The sequence below is a fragment of the Phascolarctos cinereus genome, unplaced genomic scaffold (genome assembly GCF_003287225.1).
Source record: "Phascolarctos cinereus isolate Bilbo 61053 unplaced genomic scaffold, phaCin_HiC Scaffold_4;HRSCAF=312, whole genome shotgun sequence".
Lineage (NCBI taxonomy): Eukaryota > Metazoa > Chordata > Mammalia > Diprotodontia > Phascolarctidae > Phascolarctos > Phascolarctos cinereus.
In genome coordinates, this window is record NW_027555847.1 from 263,527,906 (window position 1) to 263,554,234 (window position 26,329).

At 37.1% G+C, this 26,329-nt stretch overlaps 1 protein-coding gene across 7 annotated transcripts in view; it reads right to left on the bottom strand.

Moving 5' to 3' along the window:
* Positions 1–26,329, bottom strand: part of RNF38 (ring finger protein 38) — a 202,084-nt gene that overhangs the window by 171,087 nt on the left and 4,668 nt on the right. For 5 of the 7 annotated variants that reach the window (XM_021004519.2, XM_021004518.2, XM_021004517.2 and 2 more), the window contains exon 2: positions 2,571–2,621. The exons of the other annotated variants lie outside the window; for them this stretch is intronic. The gene's annotated coding sequence lies outside the window, so the exon portion shown is untranslated. The remainder of the gene's footprint in view (positions 1–2,570; positions 2,622–26,329) is intronic. 7 annotated transcript variants of the gene reach the window in all.

Here is a 26,329-nt window from a genome sequence, read left to right on the forward strand (position 1 = left end):
TTTTTGTGGAGTTTAGCTTTCTAGTACAACATCAAGGCCAAAAATTCCCAAGAGTACCAGACCCCAAAAGATTCAAAGGCACACTTGAGAGCTGAAAATTGGTGGATTTCTTATCTTTTTGTTGTTGTCATTATTTGCCATTGTTAGTGCACCCTGGGTAAGTAAACCAACTCAAAGAGAAAAAGGGGTGGACATCATGCCCATGCCACACTTACATCAAAATATTTCAAACTGTTTGTTCTACGGTTATCTGGTCCAAAGTCAACTAGTCCAAAACCAAACCTGTCTCCCAACAACTTCATCCTTTTCCTAAATTCCCTTTTACTGTTGAGGGTACCATCGTCCTCCCAGTCACCTACATTCACAACCTAGGAGTCATCCTAGACTTCTCACATTCACTCACCCCATATATCCAATTGGTTGCCAAATTTTGTCCCTTCTCTCATTTCCCACAGCCCCAACTCTTATTATTTCAGACCTTCATCACCTCTTTCCTGGACTTAGCCTCAAGTCTCTCACCACATCAATTCATCCTCCACTCAGGTGCCCACATCATTTGTCTAAAGCATATGTCTAACCATGTCACCTCTTTACTTAACAAACTTCAGTAGCTCCTTAATATTTTTAGTTTCAAATATAAACACTCTTGTTTGATACTTGAAGCACCTCACAGCATGGGCCCTTCCTATCTTCTGACTTATCACTTTCTTTCATTCACTCTACAATCCAGCCATAATAGCCTACTTATTGTTGCTTATGCTCTATGACACTGCATTTCCTAATCACTTTTCTCCATGTCTTTGCACATGGCTGTCCTCCATGCTTTGAACGCTTTCTGTCCTCACCTTTGCTTCTAAGAATTAATCTCTGGCTTCCTTTAAGAGTCATCAAGGGGCAGGAGCAATGGGTGAGAGAGAGGGGAGGGGAGGAGGAAGGAAGGAAAATACATTAAAATAAAAAAATTTTTTAAAGAGTCAGCTTAAGTCCCACCTTTTGCAAAGAGACCTCTCAATGTCCCATTCCCCTCCTCTGTCTCCACCAAGTTACTAGTGCCTTTCCCTCTAAAGTTACTTTAATCTACTGTGATATGTACCTATTTATATGCATGTGCTTTCCCCATTAGAATGTAAGCTCTTTGAGGTGAGGGATTATTTTGTTTTTTTCTTTGCAACCCCAACACTTAGCATAGTGCCTGGCATATGGAAAGCACTTTAAAAATACTTGCTGATTGAATTTGCTCCTCTTCAACTTCAACCCACTGCTCCTAATTCTGCCCTTGGAGGCCAAGCAGAATGAGTCTACTTCCTTTTCTCTGTGGCAGTTCTTCAAATATTTCAAGAGCCATCATGCCTCCTCCCCAGCTCCACACATCTTCTCCTCACAAGGCTAGACAATCATCCAATCTTTATGTATAAGGTCATATCTTGGTTTCCCAACTCTAAATGTTCTCTCTCCAGGTTATCAATGTCATTCTGAAACGGTGATGACCAGAATTTTACACAATAATTTAGATGTGATCAGACCAGGGTTGAATACAGTGGAATGACCCTTGTCCTGGATGGCTTAAATTCAGCCAATGACTGTATTTTTGGCTGCTATGTCACACAATGAATTCATACATAGCTTTGCTGCGCTTTCCCTCCCTCACCCCCCCCAAATTTACTTATTTTATTTATATTTTGCATTTATTTATACATGTATGTTTGTTTCCTCTTGAGGAAAGGAAATACCATTTTTGTTTGGCACTGGAACAGTGCCGCTGATGTGAGGGCTGCTGAGAATTCTTCAGGGCTGCTTTCTACCTTTGGTGTCTGCTTGATCCACTCAACTCTCACCTGTGGCTCCAAGAAGCCGCAGTATGTGTAGTGGCCATAGTCTAGTAAACTGTTTTGGTAGACGGGTTAACCCAGGTTGAGGGTAACTGATAGGTCTCAAACCCTTCGGTGAGTTAGGGGGTTATCTACCCCAAACATGTGAAGACTTCCTCTGGTGGAATGTGGGGGGGGGAGGGTGAGAATAATTTGTTCTGATGGCCATGAAGACAGCTGAAGGAAATGCTGTGGAGTGCTTAGAGCTTGGTTAGACACGGAAGACACCAAGGTCATCCACTGCAACCTGAGCCATCACCAGTCATCATGACTGTGTCCTGCCACTGGACTGTGACAACCCGGAAGAGGGAGTGAGGCCAACAACTTTGTGCAACTGCACCTCCCTTAAATCCAATTTATGCATGAATCAAAATTCTTACCTATCTCAAAGTCAAGTAACAAACAGCAGGTGCAGATACACTGGGAGATGTACTCACAACCCTGCACACAGGCAACCCAGGCCATAAAGTCATCTTGTCACTGGAAGCAGCAGTAGGATTTGGCAGCTCCCTGGGTATCTGAGCAGCCTTTTAAGGACCACACTGCTCACTTCCTGGTGTGAGGAAGGGGCTAGAAAAGGTGGCCTAAAAAGCATCTGCTTATCCAACCTTGGCTTGATTACCATTGCAGGTGGGATCTCACCCTGTGGCCAAAATACAAAAAAAATTCTATAAAAACTTCTGCAAAGATGATTCTACTCACCATCAGTATGTGAAATGTGCGCACAGTTATGGACAGCAAAATCCAGTAGACCTGAAAAACGAACAGCTCTTGTTGTGAGAAAACTCAACAGGTATTGCATCCAAATAGCAGCCCTGAGTGAAACAAGGCTAGCAAATGAAGGCCGAAGTTGGAGTTAGACACACATTTTTCTGGAATGGCTGCAGGGAAGGGGAATGCAGTGAAGCTGGCATAGGTTTTACAATCAAAACTGATCTAGTCAACAAGCTTGTATGCCTACCAAAAGGAGTAAACAACAGGGTCATGACAATGTGACTGCCACTTGCAGGAAAGTGCCACACCATCATCATCAGTGCCTGTGCTCTAAACCATGATGAGCCCTGATGAGGTCAAAGAAAAATTTTATGAAGACCTGGAGACCTTATTATCAATGTATCAAAAGAGGACAAGCTTATACTTCTGGGTGACTAATCGTAGAGTAGGCTCAGACTACCAGACATGGCAGGGACTCCTTGGAAGGAATGATATTGGAAACAGCAACAGCAAGGGTCACTTACTACTGAAGACTTGTGCAACTCACGACCTTCTCATCACCAACACTGTCTTGTATTTACCTAAACGTAATAAAACTTTGTGGATACACCCTTGCATCAAATGGCATTTAACAGACAATGTCATTGTAATGAGAAGAGTTGCATAGGACATGAGAGTGACAAAGGCAATGTATAGCACAGAGTGCTGGACTGATCATAGACTTAGCCTCTCCAAGCTAAATATCTGCATTCAGCAAAAGCAGCAACTCCAAGGCAAGATGTCTATCAGAAGTCTTAACGTCAACAGATTAGAGTGCTTCTCTGAGCAGGAACAGTTCCTTGCTAACTTGGAGGGAAAGTGAGCCAACACACAGTTGGTAACAGAGGAGCAGAAAAAGAGTGGGCAGCTTTCAGAGATCTGGTGTACAGCACTGCATTTACTCATATGGGTCAGAACACTTGCAAACATCAAGACTGGTTTGATGGAAATGATGGAGACATTCAGAAGCTGCTAAATGAAAAATGAGAGCTCCACAGGGTTTACCAGCAGGATAGTTCATTCATCTCTAAGAAGGCAGCATTAAATTCCATCAAAAGGTAAGTACAAGTGAAGCTTAGAGACGAAGAATTCTTGGCTCAGTAAGAAAGCAGATGAAATTCAGTTTTACACTGATAGTAACTTTTATGATGCCCTGAAGGTTATTTATGAGGCAAAGACATATGGCGCATCTCAATTACTCAGTCCTGATGGAATCACATTGATTAGTGATAAAGACATGGTCACTGAGAGGTGAGCTGAACACTTTCCATAGTGTTCTCAACAGGCCATCAATCAATGCTACGTTAGGTCGAAATCAGTTACTCTCTAGTCAAATTTCCAACTGAAAAAGAGGTTTTGAACGCTATTAGGCTCCTCTCCTGTAGCAAAGCACCTGGTGCTGATTCTGTTCCAGCTGAGATTTACAGGGGATTCATTGCTCATGCAAAAGCTAACTGAAATTTTCCAGGTTATATGGCAAGAGGTCATCTCCCAGGAGTTCAAGGATGCCTCCATTGTCCATCTCTATAAAGGTAAAGGAAATATATTGTCCTATTAAAATCATGAGGGGGGCAGGGTGCCAAGATTCTTGTCAGAGTCCTCCATGATTGGCTGATCTTTCACTTGGAAGATGGTCATCTACCTGAGAGACAGCGTGGCTTCAGAAAGGGCTGAGGAACAATTGGTATGGTATTTGCTGCCTGACAACTCTAGGAGAAATGCCTGGAGCAGAACAGAGATCTGTACACAACGTTCATAATCTGACCGAGGCCTTTGATACTGTCAGTCATGAGGGCTTAAGGAAAGTTATGTGGAAATTTGGTTGCCTGAAAAAGGCTTCAAGGCCAGTTTTCTGTCTACTACACTACATCTGACCTTGTTTTAAGGATAAAATAATATGACATACAGTATTTTTCCAGATGCAAAAAGCATTACGTAAATGTGAACTAACTAGCTCAATATTAATAATAATATTAACTAATACTATCATTGAAGGCAATGTAGATGATACAAGGAGATATATATATGTGTGTGTGTGTGTGTGTATATATATATCTATATATATATAGAGAGAGAGAGACAGATAGAGAGAGAGAGAGAGAGAGAGAGAGAGAGAGAGAGAGAGAGAGAGAAAGAGAGCGAGCGAGCCCACAGGCCCTGTCCTTAACGTAACTGAATCAATGATATGATTCATATTGTGTTCTTAGTGTTAAGTATGTAAGGCAAGGGTGTGCTGGAGCCATGGCTTACAAGAGCTAATTATTAAATTTTAATGTGAGCATTTATACCTCAGAAATCAGCAAATGTTATATATTACGGCTTGATTTATTGTATTGTTAATTGTCTAAACTTAAGAAAGTGATGAATAAAATGTTAACAATGCTGATTAAATTTGAAAGTATCATGCACACTTTCTTTTTCTGGAGAGGTGACTGTTAAACATTTACCATCACACATCTTTGCTGTCAGCAAAATGATCCATCTAATCCAGTATCAGATCTCCAACTCTGATGCCCTAGGATAGTTCATATGCCAGCATGGAGCTATCTCTGACATAAACTTCTACTATCCACAGATGTGTATAAACTTTTCTTAAATCTCTTTATATTTTCTATCTATATCACTTTGGGGTTTCAGAATTTAGTAATCACTATGTATGGCAAAATTTCTTTTAACATTATTTTATAACTTCCTCTTTCAAGCTTCAAAAGAGGTCTCTCAATTCCAATATTCAGTAAATCCACATTCAATTTATTCTTACCTTTCATGATTTTATAAATTATTTTCATGGTTCCTCCTCTGCCTTAATTTACTAAACTTGATAAGTGCTAGTATTTTTAATATATTATCTTAAGGTAGTTTTTTTTTTCTTACTGCGTGAAATATTTACTATAGTGACCACATAACGCACTTATTACAAATTTCTTTTTTCCTGTAACTCCCACAGAGGCAGTATAAATTTCTTATTTTAAATATCTGTGAAAAATTAATTTGGATCTTACGCTTGGATCCTCCAAACAGTGATAATTCATTTTATTGCCATTTCTATAAGTTAGCAAATGAGCAGCTATTCATTCAGAATAATCTATAATTGACTCATTAATATGATCAGGGGAGCATATACCCAGTGCCAGAAGAGACATTAGGGGTCATCTAATCCAACCCCTTCATTTTACAGATGAGGAAACTAAACCCTGAAAGATTAAGTGACTTGCCAGAAGTCACAGTCAAAGACAGGATAGAAACCACTATTTCATGCTTATACACTTTAAGGCTGTTCCCTATCAGTACTGAAGACATAGGAGAATTTGAATTTATGCAAGAAATGAATTTAAGACAGAAGAATTTAATCTAACTAAAACTCTTGTCTCCTATACATTTGGAAATACTATAGATGGTGGTGTTTCTTTTTCCATCCAGAAGACAGGATTATCAGATTATTTATTTCTCTTTGTTTTTTAAAAGACTGATTGCTTTTTGTTTTTATATTAAGTTTCTTTCCAAACACACCTTTTTAACTCTCCTATCCAACAAGCCTTCCCTTGTAGCAAAGGTTAAAAAAGAAAAAAAAGAGTTCAGCAAAAGCAACCAACATAACAACCCAACATTCCACACCCATAGCCCTCAACCTCTCAGTGAAAGGAAAGACCTACATTTTCTCACCTCTTCTCTAAGACCAAGCTACATCATGATTATTATACAGCATTCATACGCACACAGAGTGTTTTTCAAGTTCTATTTACTTCACTCAGCATTGGTGCACGCTTACAATGTAGTAATATTTTATCATATTCTGGTATCATAATTTGTTCAGCTATTCTCAGATGATGAGAATGTACTCTGTTTCCAGGTCCTTGCTACCATAAAAAGTGCTGCTGTGAATATTTTGGCACATATTAGACCTTTCTGTCTGATCTCCTTAGAGTAAACTCATAGAAGAGGGATCTCTGGAGCTAAGGGAGGGGCTCAATCATTTTTATGTCATTAATCCCTCCCCTTCTTTGGCAGTCTGGTTAAGACTACGACCCTTTTCAGAATATTTTTAAGGGGCAGCTATATAGTGCAGTGGATAGAGCACCGGCCCTGGATTCAGGAGGACCTAAGTTCAAATTCGGCCTCAGATACAACACTTAACTAGCTGTGTGACCCTGGGCAAGTCACTTGACCCCAATGCCTAGCTTAAAAAAAAAAAGAATATTTTCAAGTATCTAAAATAAAATACACAGAATTACAAAGGAAGCCAATTACAATTGTTTTTTTTAAAATCCATCTTAATAGACCCCACGTTAAGAACTTAGAGTATCAAGGCACCTTAGAGATTATCTAGCCCCTATTTTATAAATGAAAAAACAGGATGGGAGGAAATGATTTTTTTAAAAAAATCATTTTCTCTTATGGGAGCTCATACAAGGTGTCCCAAAAGTCTTAGTTTTAAACTATTAAAGCTTAAATTTGCCATTAAAACTTTTGGGAACATGCTGTTTGAGGTTGATGACTAAAAATAGGATTAGGCTATCAGTAGAACACCACTCATTGGTATTACAAAATTGATCAATACAAATATAAGGTGTTAAAACTAACTGAACATGATATGCATTACTACAATTACTATAAGCAAAGGAATAATTATGAACACAATTTGCATTGCAAAATTTAAGGACTGCTTTAACAGTAAGTCTTCTCGTAACATACATATCTATCTATAGACAGATATAGATATATATATGAAATAATTACAGGAAAGTAGTAACTCAGAGAAGTCCAACTAATCAGACATCAAATCTAGCCCAGAAATGAAAATACTTTCAACATAACCTCCTCACAATTAGTCAACATGAGATAAAATTGTATTTAATTTATGGTCCAAGTAAGATATGTGAATGAGAAAGAATTTGTTATATTGATTCAAGATAAGGTCATTACCATCTAAAATTATGAAAGAGGGCTGGACAATGGTACTGATAATTCTAGGTGAAAGAAAAATAAAAAATCATTTAAGTGGCTTCAGAGAGTAGTTTTGTATTTATATTTCAACATAGATATGATTAATACTCTGAATTTCTGATTCTTCCAAACAATGTAACCATAAAAGACTAACTACTCATTTCACCCTCCCCACCCACTGCCTCCCTTCATCAACAGGGAAAGGACTGAATCACCTCTCATATTGATACAAAAAGTCAGTCTAAAGAAAGACTGAATCTCGGCTTTCTCTAAAAACTTGCTGGTTCATACCTTCCCTGCAGGAAGGTAATTGTTTCAGTTGAAAACCTCTTCTTACACCTGCTGGGCTAAAATAAGAGGAAGCCATGGATAATGTCAACAAAATAGTACTTAATTAAGGAGAGTAAAGGCAACACAAATTTGAAAATATTTGCCCCAGATAATCAGCAATGTGGACAATCTGTTAATATAGAACTTCTCATTGACTGTATATACTAGTAATTCCATGAAGTATAGAATTAGGCAATGGAGAGTAGTGGAAAATAAACCCACTTCGTTTTATAATTTCTTTTTTCTTAAGGATTTTATCTTTCACATTTACTCAGATTCCAAATTTCCTGCAGTCTTTCAAATGGGAAAGAAGTAGTGACTATTGAAATACTTTTTAGAAGCCATCACTTGGTTTTAAGATAGCAAATTAAACCAAAAAAAACACAGTCAAGGTATACCTTGATATTCTTTAATGGTCTATCAAATTTGATGAAAATCGGGACATACCTTCTAAAGTCATACAAAAAAATATCAAATCAATGCAAAATACCAAGCAAAACAGTTGAAAGATATCTTATTCCTTTTGGTAGACAGATTGACTTAACTGTCAAATCAATTGAACAAATATTCAGTGAGCCTACTACCATGGAGGATATAAATGAGTAAGCCAAGGTCCCTTAAGTTGTAGCAAAAGACAAAATATGATAAAAGACACAAAATGGTATGGTTGGTTTATTGTTTTGTTTTGTTTTGTTTTTAAATGAAAGAGAGGTCATATACAACTGGAAATATCAGAGAAGCCTTCTGGAGTTGGGTGATATCACTGAACTGGGCCCAGAATAATGGGACAAAATTTCAGCAACAAAAATGAAGACAAAAAGATAAGATGTGATGTGGATGTGATATGGGAAAGAAATTACCACTGGAGGTATTGCTTGACAACTAACAAAATAACAGCATAAAAATCTTCAACAAAGAAGAGGCACTACTTTAGCACTTTTGAATTAAACCAATAGGTAGATAATATTTTTAGATGACTCATCAGTCTTTGACTCTCCAATTTAGGTTAATGATATAGACCATCAGTTCTTTCAACAGTTCTGAGTGTGCTCCCCAAGACCCCTTGAAGATCCCCAAGACCCTTTCAGAGGGAATTTTAGGTTAAATTATTTTAATAATAATACTAAGACATTATTTACCTATAAAAATATTCAATCTCCCTCTTACCTTAGATTACAACCTCCCTGAGGGCAGGGATTGTTTTTTTTTTGGGGGGGCGCTTCTTTTTGTATCTCCAGCAATTAGCACAGTACCTGGCACAAAGTGGGTGCTTAATAAATGCTGACCGATTTCAATCATAGGTCTGTGGGAAGCTGGACTTTCTTCAGATACTTCAAACAAAATATACACAATAAACAATGCAAAAGCAGACATGAGAATCTAGCTGTCTTCTGTTAACTCAAACATTAAAGTAATCTCATTAAATTTTTGTTTTGAAAAGTAGTTATTTTTTAAAAAAAGTTATGTTAACATATAGTGTGGTTATTATTATTATTATTATTATTAAATGAATAAATATTTTAAAGCTTTACCAGCTTTAATTCTAATACAGTAAATATCAAAAGATACAAGCCACATAAACAAAAGTTCTTTGGGTTCCTCAATAATTATGAGTGTTAAGGGGTCTTGAAACCAAAACGTCTGAGAACTGCTGAAACAAAGTATGTTAGAGGAAAAACCTGAGTATTTTAGGAAATAACTAACTGATATAGTAGGAGTCACACAATAGATCATCTTTAAGATCTCTTTGGGGTCTAAATGTATGATTTGATTGTCACAGGGATTTGATGATCTCAGTTGGTATAAAATCCCCATGTGGAAGAGGCTGGGGAACCTGTTTCCAGAAAGACACGATGATATATATTAGAAGGGCCAACTCGCCAGTTCAGAGCCATTCTGTAACTGGTCTGCCAAAGTGATGAGAGACTAAACATTGCTTGGCTGCAAAGCCAGAACTGGAGTGTGTTCAAAAGGCATTAAAGGGCCATAGCAAGAGCATTCTCACTTCTGGCTGGGCGTTACCCGGCAAGGAGATTAAGCTGCGGTGGGTCTCTGGGTTGGGGAGGCGCCTCAGGCCCTCTCCCACCTGGAGCTGGCCCAGAGTCCAAAGTGCATAGCCCTGCTTTTGCTTCTGTCCTGGTTGTGTACATTCTTTCCTATTAGGTGGAGTATTAGAAATATCTGTGACCTTGTGAGCACTGAAAGGTCAGGAAAGCAAAGTACTGGAAGTCTTGGGGCTGGAGTCTACGCTGGGATTTGTCAGAAACCAGACACTTAGGAGTGAAGTACTGAGAGACCAGTAATAACAGACATGCAAACTCATTTATCACCAGCTATGTCACATTTGTTAAGTCTGAGCTCACTCTCCTCAGGCACCAGGGCGGTAGAGGGGAGTACATACTGTGTGCTGCCCTCCAGCCCCACCATAGGGGAGAATATTTGTATTTCTAGTCTCTATTCTTCCTATATCTTCAAAATAAATATCCCTGTATTGGGCAGCTAAGTGGTCTGGTAAATAGAGCCCAGACCCCTACTCAGGAAAACCCAAGTTCAAATCTCACCTCAGATACTTCTTGCCTCAGTTACCTCAACTGTAAAATGGGGATAATAATAGCCCTTATCTTCCAGGGTTATTGTGTGGATCAAGTGAGATAACAAAATAGTAAAGCTCTTAGCACAGCGGCTAGTACATAATAAGTACTATATAAATGTTGGCTATTATCTTTTATTATTATTTTTTATTAAAAGCTAATTCATGTAATTAGTTAATAGGTGATTAACAACGGAGAAAACATAGTGGAATGAAGTCTGAAGCCAACAGCACTAGAAAAAGACCCTAGAATCCTGATCAGGAGATACAGCCAACCTCGATCAGGGAGGGTGAGCCACTGCAGAGTGTTGTTACATTATAAAAGGTACAAATCATGGCCATAAAGTGACATTCTGTTATAAGTTACAGCCCATTATAAGTAACTCCAAGAAACAGCTAAATGTTCTCTTAAAATGGTCCTCTGTTTTGATATAAGTACATTGCTCTAAATCACATTAACAATAGGTGGGCAACCTAGAACACACACACACACACACACACACACACACACACACAGAGTCTCTCACTCTCTCTCTCTCTGAGCTAGGAATAAACAAGTGAAAAACCTGTACTCAAAACTTGGAGAAAGGAAAAAGAGGATGTCACTGACACAACCTTTCCTTCTCCAAAGTTCCTGAATCAAACTGTGTTTCAGAGAACAGAGAACCTTCAAGTAGGCTTTTCTAATGAGTACTGCTAAACTATTTGTAGTGGAAAGGAATGAGGGGAGCTGAAGCCCTGAAAAGGGCTATAAAAACACAGGTCTCCATTACCGGGAGAGAGATAATAATGATTATAGGAACAGATTTGTTGCATAGTATTATTCACTGTAACCAAAATAAAAAATTATCCAGACCATCATTTCAGAGTCCTCTACAATGATGCTCTTCAGACCCGTTCTTTGTAATTATACAGGGTGTCCCAAAACTCTTGGTGCAGTTGTAACCTATTAAAGCTTTAAAAATCCAGCCTCATGAAGATCTATGATTGGAATAAATTAATCAATTAATAAAAATTTAGTAAGTATGCCTATTGTGTGCCAGGCTAACTCTGCTAACTACTGGGGCTACAGAAAGAGGCAAAGCTTTCCTGAATACAAACTCCTGTTACAGTTAATACAAGGTGCTCCAACTGTACTAAGACTTTTGGGACTGGTAATAGCTGTAAGCACGAGTTGTATTCAGAAAAGCTAATAATGCAGAAGAAATCTTGTCATAGCCTACTCAAATCTTAGAAGCACCAAATTCTTGATCAACAATAATAATAATGACAATCATATGATTCTGACAGAGAAGCATAGGTAAAAGACGAGGCTGATGGGTTGCTGGTGTTTGAGAAATCTGAATATAAGTGTGTGTATGTATATGCGTATATGGATAGATATGTTTACGTATATGTATATATGTATGCACATACATATAAATTTGAGAACAGAAAAATAATATAATTTATCTAACAGACCAAAGATAAAATAATTTTTTAAATTAGTAAGCACTCAGTTTTAGAAAGAGAGCTAGGACTCTGTGGAGTTTTGAACTAATCTAACCATTTCGGAGAGCAACTTGCAGCTATACCCAAAGGGCTATAACACTATGTATACCTTTTGATCCAGCAATACCACCACTAAGTCTATATCCCAAAGAGATCATAAAAAAGGGAAAAGAACCTATTTGTACAAAAATATTGATAGCAGCTCTTTTTGTGGTGGCTAAGAATTGAAAATTGAAGGGATGCCCATCAACTGGGGAATGGTTGAATTAAGCTGTGGTATATGAATGTAATGGAATACTATTGTGCTATAAGAAATGACAAGCAGGATGATTTCAGAAAAACCTGGAAAGACTTAAATGAACTGATGCAAAGTGAAATGAGCAGAACTAGGAGAACACTACTGACAGTAACAGCAACACTGTGTGATGATCAACTATGAATGACTTAGCTCTTCTCAGCAATACAATGATCCAAGACAATTCCAAAGAACTCATGCTATCCATACCCAGAGAAAGAATTGATGGAGAATGAATGCATAATGAAACATACTATTTTCACTTTATTTTTTTTCTTTTGGTTTGTTTCTCCTTTCACAATATGACTAATATGGAAATATGTTTTACATGATTGCACATATGTAAGCTATATCAAACTGCTTACCATTTTAGGGAAGGGGGAGGGACAGAAAAATTCATAACTCAATTTTTTAAAAAATAAATGTTAAGGGGCAAGGTAGGCGCGCAGTGGATAGAGCTCTGGCCTTGGAGTCAGGAGGACCTGAGCTCAAATCTGACCTCGGACACTTAATACTTACTAGCTATGTGACCCTGGGCAAGTCATTTAACCCCAACTGCCTCACCAAAAGAACAAATAAATAAAATAAAATAAATGTTTAAAATTGTCTCTACATGTAATTGGAAAAAAATAAAGTACTATTTTTTAAAAAGGGAGGCAGAGGGAATAGGGAGAATAGGAAAAAAACCCCAAATTCATTTAATTCAACTTTGTTGTATGGGATCTTCTCCATTCTGTCTTTGTTTCCTCAGCTGTTTTGATCAATTTTTTTCCCCTCCATTTGTTCCTCCTTCTCTGACTTATTAAGTAAAGCTTTACTGCCCTTTTCATATGATATTTTATATTATACAGTTTAACTTTAAAATTTTCCTACTGCATGGTCTTTAGATATCTTTTTTGGAGAAATAAAGGCCAAATGGCAATATATGGGCTCTTAAATTAAACATTCACTTTATCATGCTAAAAGAAAATCATTCCCCAAATTTTCCATTTTATTTTCTTTGAGGGGTGGGAGGGAAAAAATGAAAAATAATTTTCCTGACCTTTCTCCACTTTTTCCTACTCTTCCTTTTCCCCCACATCTTCATATTTTTAGACTTTTTAAAAAAACAATTTGATGAGAAGGAAACTGCTTTCATTGAGAGATCATTTCATGAAGGGCTAACAACAATGTAAATGGAAAGAACCACACATCAAAAAATAAAAAAGTGAATATAACAAAATTATAAAGATCAAGCATGACTTGAATGAAGAGATAGATATGAGGGGATACCTCTAACCCAACCCTTCCTAGAGGGAAGTGGTTACAGGTGTTATACACTGCACATGTTTTCTGATTTTTTTTCCAATGTATTGATCACCTAATTTTTTCCTTCTTTTTGGGGGGGTCTTTAAAAAATGTTATTTGTTTTATTGGATGGCCCTCTGGGAGATGGAGGAAGAAGGATACTGTGTAAAACTATGATTATGTGAAAAACAGAAGACATCAATAAAAACTTATTTTTAAAAAAAAGACATTCTGAGAAATCTTATTCCTTTTTGGTATCTGAGGAATGAACCATCAAGATAAACTAAGGGCTGTAGCCATTAACTGTTTAAAGCATAGGCAGCTAGGTGGTGCAGAGTGGGGCCTGGAGTGAGGAAGACTCATTTTCCTGAGTTCAAATCTGGCCTCAGACACTTACAAGTTGTGTGACTCTGGGCAAGTCACTTAACCCTGTACCTCATTTTCCTCATCTGTAAAATGAGCTGGGAAGGAAATGGCAAAGATACTCCAGTATCTTTGTGAACCCCAAATGGCAAGTCACAAACTGCAAACCCCAAATTGGGCCACAAAAAGTCAAACACAACTGAAACAACTAGAACAACAAAACAAAAAAGCCATCCAAGATTCTTTAATGTAAATCTCAGATGCACGTTCATAGAACGTCTTATCTAAGATCTACAAATAAGTGGAAACTAGGGAGGCTGAAAAATGGGACTTGATGAATTGTCCAACCAGAGCTCAAGGTCTGAAAAAAGACCATCAGTCTGTGAGCAACTGGTGGGACTGACAGGCTGGCTCAAAGGATTGGGGTGACTAGCCTTAGCATACAAGACAGTTAGGACAAGAGTTTTAGGAAGCTGAGATTTACTAAAGAGATTTTTAAACATGGTTCAGATTTGCTTGGTCTGAACCAAAAATAATGGCTATAGAAAGTGAATCACAGGAGCTAGAGAGAGATCAGTTTCAGGAATACAGCCACATTGCTCCCTCTAAGGCTGTGCCAGTCAATTCTTGGTTAGGTTACAAATATTCTAAAATGATATTCTCCTAACTCTGTCAATCACCCTAGTACCTGAATTATGGTCTTTACTTCCTTCCCTGATATCATCCTCACGAGCTTCACTATTCCTTTCAAAAAACCCCTCTAAAAACCTGACCACATATTCCTCAACCTACTTAACTCCAACCACCTCCACACTGGCCACATGCTGACACGGTCACAATGCAGACCTCTTGGTACCATTTCCAAAATCTAGAACTTTTCAACAGCAATCTCCCAACACAACCTCCTCCCTCTCTCACTGTCTCAAACACTAAATCTACTCTTCACCACAGCCTCGGCAGGATCCTTGATCTGTCTCCCGATCCAACTTCCCCACTCTGCTTTGGCTTGCTTCCACACCCAGCCTCGATCCAGTGGTTAGTACTTTAAAATTTCACAAACTACTATCTAAAATCTTTTGCTTCCTCAGCTTTCTGCAGATCCTTATTTATGGATTCTCATCCCTGGGTAACCATCACCACCTGAATTCTTCATTTTTGCTCCTACACTACTAAGCATTGCTGAACAAAGTCATGGAATAAAGTTAATTTCACCCAGCACAAAATCATGGAACATAACCTGAGCTCAGTCCTTGCTTCTCTTTGACAGGCCTACTCTTCAACACATCCTTATCTCATTTTAGAAAATTACTGGTCCAAACTTCCTCTTCTCTGTTGGTTACCAACTATATCCCATTCTTCATACTTAAATAACCCCTACATTACAAAGAAAATTGGGGCCATCTGACACAAACTTTTTTTTGAAGATCAGAGAAACCTCATTTTACATATACTTAGTAATCAGGATTACAGAATCAGAAGATATGAGTTGGAAGGAACTTCAGTAACCATGTAATCCAATCCATATACTAAATTATAAAATACACAAGTGGTCAGTCATACAGTCCCTACTTGAAAACCTTCAAATAGGGGGAAATCAACCATCTCTCATGGCAACCAGTGTCACTTGCATGTAACTCTAATTGTTAGGAAATTTCTTTAGACATTAATACTAATGTGGGGTTTGAGGAAATCCTAATGGAGTGGTAAGAAAAGTCTAATATAAACTATTTAGTTTTAACTATTCATTGATTCAACTGAATTTTCTGGGCCTTCTGTGTTGAGGTGGGGTTAGAACCCCTACCCTTACTTACATTGTGCAAACTGTACAGATGAAATGATTTTAATATTTGTTAAACCATATAAAAATAAGCATAATTACCACTGGGAAGGGAGATTTCTCCAGTTCATTAAATAAATAATATTCATCATCCATTAAATAAGCAATATTTAAAGTATTGGGGTAGGAGGCACTAGCTAATTAATGAGACACTGCAACTGTATGAATGAGAAAGAAAGTGTCATAGTATATTACTGGATTACTCTAGAGCTCATGACAATCTTTTTAAAGAGATAATGAGTCAAGTGGTGGGCAGAGGACTAACATATAAGCAGGGCTGGTTGACTTCATTCCATCAACTTTTCTTGTTGTTGTTCAGTCATTTCAGTCATGTCCAACTCTTCGTGACCCCATTTGGGGTTTTCTTGGCCAAGATGCTGGACTGGTTTGCCATTTCCATCTTCAACTAATTTTACAGATGAGGAACTGAGGCAGACAGGGTTAAGTGATTTGTCACACAGCTATTAAGTGTCTGAGGCCACATTTGAATGCAGGAAGATGAGTCTTCCGGACTCCAGGCCTGGCACTCTATCTAGTATGCCACCTAGCTGCCCATTAGTACTTCTCAAGGGTTTGCCTCTTATCCACTTGGGGGGTAGATTCCTAACCTCAACTTCTTGTCTTTATTCCATATTTCTCTGTGGAGCAATCCTGATTCATCTCCTTATTCCCATTCAGTTCCCATGACCTGCCTAGTACCCATAGTGACACAGATCACCTTGTTAACACAGGGTACCTATGCATAAAATAAATAATAATAAATTAATGGTAACAGAAGGAAAGTGAGAAAGATATTGCAGAGACAGTGCAGCCAAACCAGAAAAAGAGAGGCTGCTAAAAGAACATAAGCTTACATAAGAGTGAGAAAGAGGATAGTGCCAAAAGGTTGTATGTATGCGTGTGTGTGTGTGTGTGTGTGTGTATACACAGTTGGTAGACAGGAATTCATATATACTGTGTATGTACAGGAATTCAAATATACTGTGCATATAGACACATATATACACAGTATATATGAATTCCTGTCTACCAACTCCTTTAACTTCCTTTAATACAAAAATCCTGAGGCAGAACAATTTTTCTCTTTTCCCAGCAATATTCCACTGAGTCCACCATGTGACTGCTACAGACACTTTTGCTCATACTACCCTCCTTCTAGCAGTAACATATAGTGATGAAAGCAATGAATTCATTCCTCCAGTTACCTTCTTGATACTTAGGTAATGCAGCCTGGACACCCCTGGCACATCAATCTGGCTCAAATATTCTCAGTGAGACATTTTTCTATCTAGACTCTGTCCAAATAGATCTAGCCTCGAACAGTATAAAACATTTTACTTTTTTGTATAGTGCCCCCCAAAGTCCTGAGCACATAGATATTCAAAAAAGTATTTCAGCTATATTAGAGTTTTATACACATACACACACACACACATCCCTGAGTAGCAACTTAAAGGCTAATTCAGATTTATCTGGTTTAAAACTTGTCTACCTCATAGAAACCCTGCTTCAAAGTACATGTGAATGGAAGATTTTAAACAGAAAAACACCACCAAAATTCAGAAATTAAAAAAAAAAAGAAAAGCAGCTGTTTCTCAGTGGAGTAATAGTAAAGGATAATCATATGATGTCAAACTATCTTTGGTGGTTGACTATTACATTCTGATCAACCTCTAGGCAACATTTATGTTTGCCATTATGTTGACTTCCAGGCAAGTTAATCCATCACCTAGATAATATTTATTAACATCCATCAAATTAAGAGATGTACCTCTGTACTCATTGTTCGTATCCTAATGGTGGCTTACTGGTAGCAGCTACCTTCACTTACAGGGAAAGCTAGGTGGGGAAGTGTAGTGAGCCAGGGTCTCATCTTCTGGAGTTCAAATTTGGCCTCAACCACTTCCTAGCTGTGTGACACTGGGCAAGTCATTTAACTCCATCTGCCTTAGTTTCCTCATCTGTAAAATGAGCTAGAGAAGGAAATGGCAAACCACTCCAGTGTCTTTGCCAAAAAAAACCTAAATGGGCTCATGAAGAGTTGCACACCATTGAAAACCGACTGAACAATTTCACTTACTAGCAAATTTTTCTAAGGTTTTTAGAATTTACCACCATATGAAGCTTACTACCAAACTCAACTACAGGGTTTATATAGCTCTACAGGTTTTTCCTCATAATTCTTTTTTTCACTTCATAAAGCTGACCTTTTTTTTTTTCTGGTTTCTAAGTCAGTTGTTAGTGTATTAGTCTATTTCCTGATCCTAGATAAAGAAGCTACAATGTAAGGAAGATGGTGATACTAAAGAAAATTTTTTGAAAAAGAACATTACAGCAGTGGTGATGGTGATAGTGATTATTCTGGATAGATTTAGATAGTTACATTGTAGCTTTGAGGAATGCGGTAGACAAGATAACATTAATGTTATTTAATTGCTTCATAAGCATTAACTTATGTGTATATGGTATTTCTTATTAACAAATAGTTCTTCCATTAAAGCTAAAAATATATTAGTAATAATATTATAATAACTAGTAATAATAATAGCATTTATAAAGGGTCTCACAACAACCAGATGAGGTGTATATGTGAACCTCTCTCTCTATTTTTATATATACATATACCGTTTTTTAAAATGTCCAAATCTTTCAGCTCATAAGAACATAAATTTAGCCCTTCTGTCAAAATCTCTAAATATAAAGATGAGGAGTAATGGTCATCATTCAATGTCATTAAACAATATTAAAATTATGAGCTTTAACAATCAGTGGATTTAGAGGATAAGTACATCATTTATCTTGAAGCCCTTCAAGACAGGCTTGTTTCTTTCTTTTGAATCTGGAGTTTTTTCCAGAGTATATAACAGGTGTGTCTGGAAAGTGGCACATAAATCAGACTTTAAGAAATTCAGTTATGTGGCCAAGCTTGCCCCTGAAAAATGTGAGAAAATGTTCCTCTCTTCCTTCCTTGCAGGTGTGGGAGAATGAGTGTGGAATGCTGTACATATTGTCAAACTCAACTGAAACACTGATTAGTTTTCCGGAACTATTTTTTTTCCCATTTCCTTTTTATTACTTGTAGTTGTTACAAGGGCTGGCTCACTGGGACGGGGAAGGAAAAGATGTATTTGGAAATGAAGATTACATAGAAACAAAAGATATTGATAAAAATTTAAATCAAATGTATTTGAAAACACAAGGCCAAATGAGTGGGTCAGCAAATCCTACTGGAAATAAATTTGTGAAATGTTTTTTGTAAAGCAAATAATTATTCATTTAACTTTTGCTTACATTTTAATTTACAGCATATATAGAAGAACAATATTTTACATCTGGCCTTCTTTCTGTGTTTGATGTGATTCACCTCTCACTTTAACAAAAATTGTTCTCATTTTACCCACTAACAAAGATGTTTTTAAACTAGGATTTTTTCCCCTTTCTATTTGGTAAAGTTACTGACAGTGTCAAACGATTTTATTTATTGAACTCTTAGAAATTTGGCAAGGAGAGGTATGACAGTGGATAAAACAACTATTTAAAAATAATGGCAACAATTGGGGGAGGTGGGGGGGTGAGAAAATTAATGCTTGTTAATTAAAAAGGTAAGAGTTATATAAAAAAGTAATGGCAAATAAAATTCGAAATTTAAAGGTTTTTTTGTTAACTCAGTATGCTAAATATGCCTACTTGAGTGAACTCAGGTTTTCAAGCCTGGGGTGTTTTGGATGAGGTGACAGACTCCAGACAGCTACAGAGAATGCTGACAAAGGCTACAAATTCGTGGATTTGCATGAGGGGCAGAGTTGGTGAAAAGGTTTTGAAAAGACACAAATGATCTCAGACTGTCTTTCAGACCAGCTCCAGACACATGGAGAGAGAGAGACTTCAGAAGCTATAGACTTGTAGAGGAAGCCAGCTCTTCAACATATCCCTGGTTTCCTGCCTAAGCAGTTTGCTTGCTATTCGATGGCATGGTCTTTTGTGTAAACAGTGCTTGGGAAGAAGGAATTACACCTGCTGGAATAAATTTGGGTTAACTCTTCTTCCTCCCTTTAAAAGACAGCCCCAGGCAATGGTTTCTGTTTTGAATCTAAAATAATGACCCCAAAAGAGTTAAAAAAAAAAAAAAGTTGGTGGGGGGCCAATACTGTAGATATAATCTTAATCCACTATTTCTCTCAGAGATTGGAGAAAAGAACACTGTGTCTCATGGTCCTTCTCCTACCCCTTCAAAGCATGAATCAGAGCCTCCCTTGGAGAGGAAGGGAAACAAGGAATAAAATAAGTATTTAAGTGCCTACTAGTGCCAAAACTGTACTAAGTGCTTTACAAACATTCTCTCATTTGATACCAAAACCTGGAGGTAGTTGTTATTATAGTGTCCTCATTTTACAGTTGAAGAAACTGAGGCAAACAAAGGTTAGCTGACTTGCCCAGAGTCACACAGCTAGTAAGTGTCTGAGGCTAGATCTGAACTCAGGTTGGAGAGATAGGCAAGATTCCTGAAATATCTATCAATGCCTCCTTTGAGACATATTTAGACAGCCCACTGGACATACACATCTTACACAGCCACACACAAAATCTTGATGTATACAATACTTTATTTCTTTTTTTGCTTAATAAATGCTGAATTAATTTATTAATCTGTATACTCCATGGTGGCTTGCATAGTGCTAAGCAAGAAGGTGTTTGACAAAAACAAAACAAAACAAATTGATGAAACACCATCTTGAGGACTTTTTCTTTTTTCTTTTTTAATATAAATTTATTTTGGTTTTCAACATTCACTTCCACAAGTTTTTGAGTTCCAAATTTTCACCCCATCTCACCCCTTCCCCCACCCCAAGATGGCATGCATTCTGAATATCCCTTCCCCTAGTCTGTCTTCTCTTCTATCTCTTCCCCCCACTTCTCTTATCCCCTTCTCCTATTTTCCTGTAGGGCAGGATAGACTTCTGTACCCCATTTCCTGTATTTCTTATTTCTCAGTAGCATGTGAAAACATTTATTTTTAAACACATGTTTTTAAAACTTTAGGTTTCAGATTTTTCACTCTTCCTCCCTTCCCACCCACCCTCATTGAAAAGGCAAGAAACTCAATATAGGTGGCACGTGTGCAGTTATGCAAAACACTTCCATAGTAGACATGTTTATACAATGCTTTATTAAAAATACCATTTTTGAATGAATGAAAAGGATTTCAGCACAATAGAAAAGAATGACAACCAGATCTCAAGAAGCTTACATTCTATTTAATGGAGACAACAAACATTTTTGATGACATAATTTTGAAAATCACAAGAAAAAGAATCCAACAAGGCAGTGAGGTGGCATGGCAGACAGAATGCTAAGTCTGGAGTCGGGAAGACCTGATTTCAAATTTGGCCTCAGATACTAGCTGTGTGACCCTGGGCAAGCCACTGTTTGCCTCAGTTTCCTAATTTGTAAAATGAGGATAATAACAGTACCTCCAAACTACAAGGGTTGTTATGATGATCAAATGAGATAATATTTGTAAAATACTTTGTAAAACTTAAGGTACTGTGTAACTGCTAGCTCTTATTACTATTGTTGTTGTTGTCATAACAGAATTTGAGAACAGAGGACAATCAGAGTCCCCTCAATAACATAAATAAGTGGTCATCTAATTTTTGCTTCAAGGCCTCCAGCGAAAGGGAATTATTACCTTCAGAGGCAACCTATCCCACTTTGGAATTGCTCTAATTGTTAGGAAGATTTTTCTTACACAAAACCATTAAATGTATCTCTCTGCAACATTTACTCACTACTCCTACATCTGCCATTTAATAGTTTTGTGACTTTGGGCTTCAACTCTCAAGGCCTCAGTTTCCTTAGCTATAAAATGCTTAGATGAAATGATTGCTAAAGTCTCATCCAGCTGCACGATGTTCCATCATTCTGTCAGTCTGAGAAAGTTATAAACTTCACTCACATTTACTGTTTTGTTCTCAAGGAAATGTAACCAGAGTGTAAACACCCTTTTTCTAACTGTTTTTGATGACCCTTAAATATAAAAACCAATGTTTTGTGAAATATCAAGTCATGATCTACTGATTTGCTAGACTAGTGATCAGTATTCCTTGGTGGGCTTTTGTAATATATATATATAGGCTAAATTCTGGCAGAGAGAGAGAGAAAGAGAGACAGAGAGGCAGAGAGGGAGACAAAAGTGAGCCCCTTACTGGCAATTAGCATATGAAAAGAAGAACGCAATTGTGGAGAGCTACCCAGCCTTCCCTTCCCCTCACCATAGGCCCAACAACCCAGGGTAGCAGAAGTAAGCAGTTCCCCCTGAAAAAGCAAAAAACCAATCAAAAGAGTTTAGTACCTAGAAGAGATAACTGTATAAAAAAGAATGGTATGACGCTAATGAAGAAAGTAGTTAAAGAAATCCAAAAAAGAAAATCAGGTTTTCCAATTAAGGGGAAGGTGAAGAAGGGAATAAGTATTCATATGGCACCTACTACGTGCCAGGCATTTTGCTAAGCACTTTTATTTTTTTTTTACAAATATTATCTCATCTGATCCTCACAACAACTCTAGGAGGTAAGTGATATTATTATTTTCATTTTACAGCTGAAGAAGTCGAGGTAGGCAGAAGTTAATTTAAGTAACTTGTCCAGAGTCACACAGCTGGTAAGTGTCTAAGGGTGGATTTGAACTCGGGTTTTCCTGACTTCCCCAACAATTAAATTATCAAAGTCATGATCTATTGGCACATTCATAAAAACAGAAGGTAAAAAGATAAACTGTTCATTTTTATTTACAAACAGATAAAGTGGATTCTCTTTGTCTTTTTCAAATCTCTAATGAAATGTCACATTTGAAATGACTGTCAGTTTGTTTCTCCAAAAATAAAAAATATTGAATCAAAATAGCTCATGATACCACATTGCTATCCCTACAAATAAATCAAATGACTTTTTGATGCCAAGACAAAAATCATGGTGGGCACAAAGAATTGAAGTCAAAACTAAAGAATATTCTTTATATACGACATATATTTCTCGAGTGGCCTCACTTATAATGTTTGGAGAGTTATTGATGAAAGGTCATTGGATCTGGAATAAGAAGATCAAGGCTCTATTCTTACTCTGAGAGGGTTGGGGGAGAGAACCACAGCCAAATACTTTAATCTGAGTCTCAGTTTCTCCACCTGTAAAACAGGGTTAAATAAAAGTTTTACTACCTACCTTACAGAGGTGTTTTGAGAACAAAATGAGAAAACTTAAGAGAAATTACTTTACTGTGAGAGAATAAGAAATAACTGAAAAGCATTATGTAAATGTACTAGTATTTTAATAATAATATTAATAACTCTAATAAGAAAACCTATTTTATACAATTATAAATACTAGCTTGTGACCCTGGGTAAACCATGGTCTGTCCGCCTCACCTATAAAAGTGGATAAAAACAGCACCTACCTCCCAGGACTGCTGTGAGGATCAAATGAGATAATATTTGTAAACCATTTGGCATAGTGCCTGTCACATAGTAAACTCTATACAAATGTTAGCAATTATTATTATTACTATTATTATTATTACACCCACCTCCCAGTGTTGTTGTGAGGATCAAAGGAGATAACAATTGTAAAGCACTTAGTACAATGGCTGGCACATTATACAAATATTGTTGTTGCTATATCACTATTATTAACAATGTTATGTTATTGATATAACAATTAGCATTTATTTTTCATAATATTATGAATATTATATGTTATAATAATTTTGATCTTTTGGGGGCCGCCATCCATAATGCCTTAAGAGCACAGCTGCCCTATAATCAGTGTTTTGTTTTAAGCAGAGTTCAACATTTATTAAGGGCCAACTATGCGTAAGCACTAGGGCTACAAAGACAAAAAAAAGGAAATGAATCTCCCATCAAAGAGCAAATATTCTACCAGGTCATGAGGGGGTGACACATATGTTGTATCCACATGATCCTGTGAGTCTGAAAAATATAATAAACTTTACTTACTTGACCTCTTGTTTCCAGTGCTGACTAATGAGGTTTTGATATGTTTTAAGATACGAACTTTTTATTCTTTAATAACACAAGACCACTAACCAAAAAGAGAAAGACAAAAAACAAAATTCTTCTTTTGACAGATCCGCGACTACTTCAGGAATGCTATTCCCTCCACTGATCAAACTGCTCCACCCTTTTTCATTCTAGGACTCCTACCCAAGTCTTTCAGAAATCCTTTTCAGAGACTAAGTCAGTGTGCTGGAGGCATTAAAAAAAACCCTCCACTAAAAGTTTAAAATAAAAGACAAAAAAAATAATGAACATAAGACAAATAACATCTCACTTTGAATGGTAAATATATCTTTAAAAAAAACTAAGAAAATACCCTATCATCTAGAAGAAAGAAAACTAATGTTTACTCAACATCAAATGAGTACAAACTAAGCCTAAGAGATGATGAGCTTTCTCTAGAAGAAAATTCAATTAATCATTCTACCATCACAAACATATATAATAAACCTTTTTCAATAAGTTTCACAAATTAGCCATTTTAACAATCTGTTCTAGAATTCAGGCCTAGGTCCCATGCCATGTCCCAGAGTTGGCAGCATGTAGACTGAACACCAAGGAAAGGATAAGCCCAGAGCATGGAGGAAATGGGTTAATGATAACACATTACATGGGAAAGAACTTTTCCACTCCAACTGAGAGATCAATCTTTCCATTGAGAAGGATATAGTAGGAAGGTTCAAATGAGAACTAAAACCGTTACCTAAATACATTACATTCCAGGGCATTGAACGAACCTACAAACATGTTTAGTAAACTACCGTTTCTGAAGATTTATGAGCAATGGCAGGAAGTGTTCCAGTTATAACTTTTTAAAAAGGCAAATTCAATGAACCCGATGAAACTAAGACAAAAAGTACAAAACTGATTATTAAAAAGATGCTCACTTTACCTCATCTTTTAAAATAGTGCAGGAAGAATGGTGAACACCAAATAATACCATAAGGAATGAAAAATACAAGGTGTCCCAAAAGTCTTAGTGCAGTTCTAAGCCTTCTGAGATGCCCTTTATATTGTATTTTAACTAACAGGAAGATATTATTGATGTGGAAATTATTCCTGAATCAGCTGTCTGTGTACAGCACAAACAGGAAGAATGAATAATAATGAGAAAAAGATATGGCTTACAAGTCATGTTAAAAGCATTTATTAAGCACCCGCAATGTGCCAGGCCCTGTGCTAAGTACTGCAAGTATGAAGAGAGGCAAAAAATCGTCCCTGCTCTTGAGATACTCAATCTATTGGTGGAGACAACATGCACACAACTACATACAAACAAGATACTGATGATCCCGGAGGGGGGATTTACTAGACTAAGGGGAAATCAGCAAAGGCTTCTTTATGTATAGGTGGGATTTTAGGTGGCACTTAAAGGAAACAGGGAAGCCAAGAGACAGAAATGAGGCAGGAGAGAATTCCACGGGATGGGAAAACACCAATGAACATGCCAAGAATCAGGAAATTCAGTGTCCCATGTGAGGACCAACATTTCTATCAATAATTTGGAAATATAAAAGTGATGGTAGTAATAACTGACATCTACATAGTGCTTACAATTTGCAAAGTACTTTTACAAACATCCCATCTCAGCCTCCTGTTAACCCTAGGAAGCATGTACTACTTACAGGTATTAGTGACCCCATTTTATAGCCAAGATGCTAGTGTTAAAGGTGAAATAAAGATAAAAAGAACATACTACTTGTTCAATCTGCAGATGACAAAAAGCCTAGAGGAATAATTAATTTGTTAAAAAAAAAAAAGATTTTTAAAAAAGATAACATAAGCCAGAAACAAACAAGATATTTAATAGTAAAGTCCTAGCACTTAGGTTCAAAAAATAAGTCTTATAACAAATAAATCTTACAAATACCAGGTGAGGGGAACATGGTTAGACCTGCCGGTTTTAGTAAAGCTAAATTAGTTAATGCGACAAAGCTAATCTGATCTTAAATTGCAAAGGTCAAAGTATAAGGTCCAAGAGTAAGTTAGTGATAGTCAAACTGTATTTTGTCCCTGTCTGAATATAATATTCCAAATGTGGTCCAATCTAAACATATATTAGAAAGAATATTGATAAGCTTGAGTATGTCCAGAGAAGAGTAACCAGCATGGAGAAACAGAGTCTTAAACTAGAGATGATTTACCTGAAGAAAAGCATGTTGGACTTTTTTTGTTATAGCAAAGAATTAGAAACAAAGTAGATGCCCATCAATCCAGCAATGGCTAAACAAACTATGGTGCACAAATGTAATGGAATATTACTGTGCTGTGAGAAATTACTTATGTGATGAATACAGAGAAGAACGGAAAGATCAGAGTCTTTTTTTTTTTTTGGTTAGGCAATGGGATTAAATGACTTGCCCAGGGTCACACCGCTAGTAAGTGTTATGCGTCTGAGGCCGCATTTGAACTCAGGTCCTCCTGAATCCAGGGCCAGTGCTCTATCTACTGTGCCACCTACCTGCCCCAGTGGGGTTTAAGCTGAATCTTTTTTTTTGGTTGG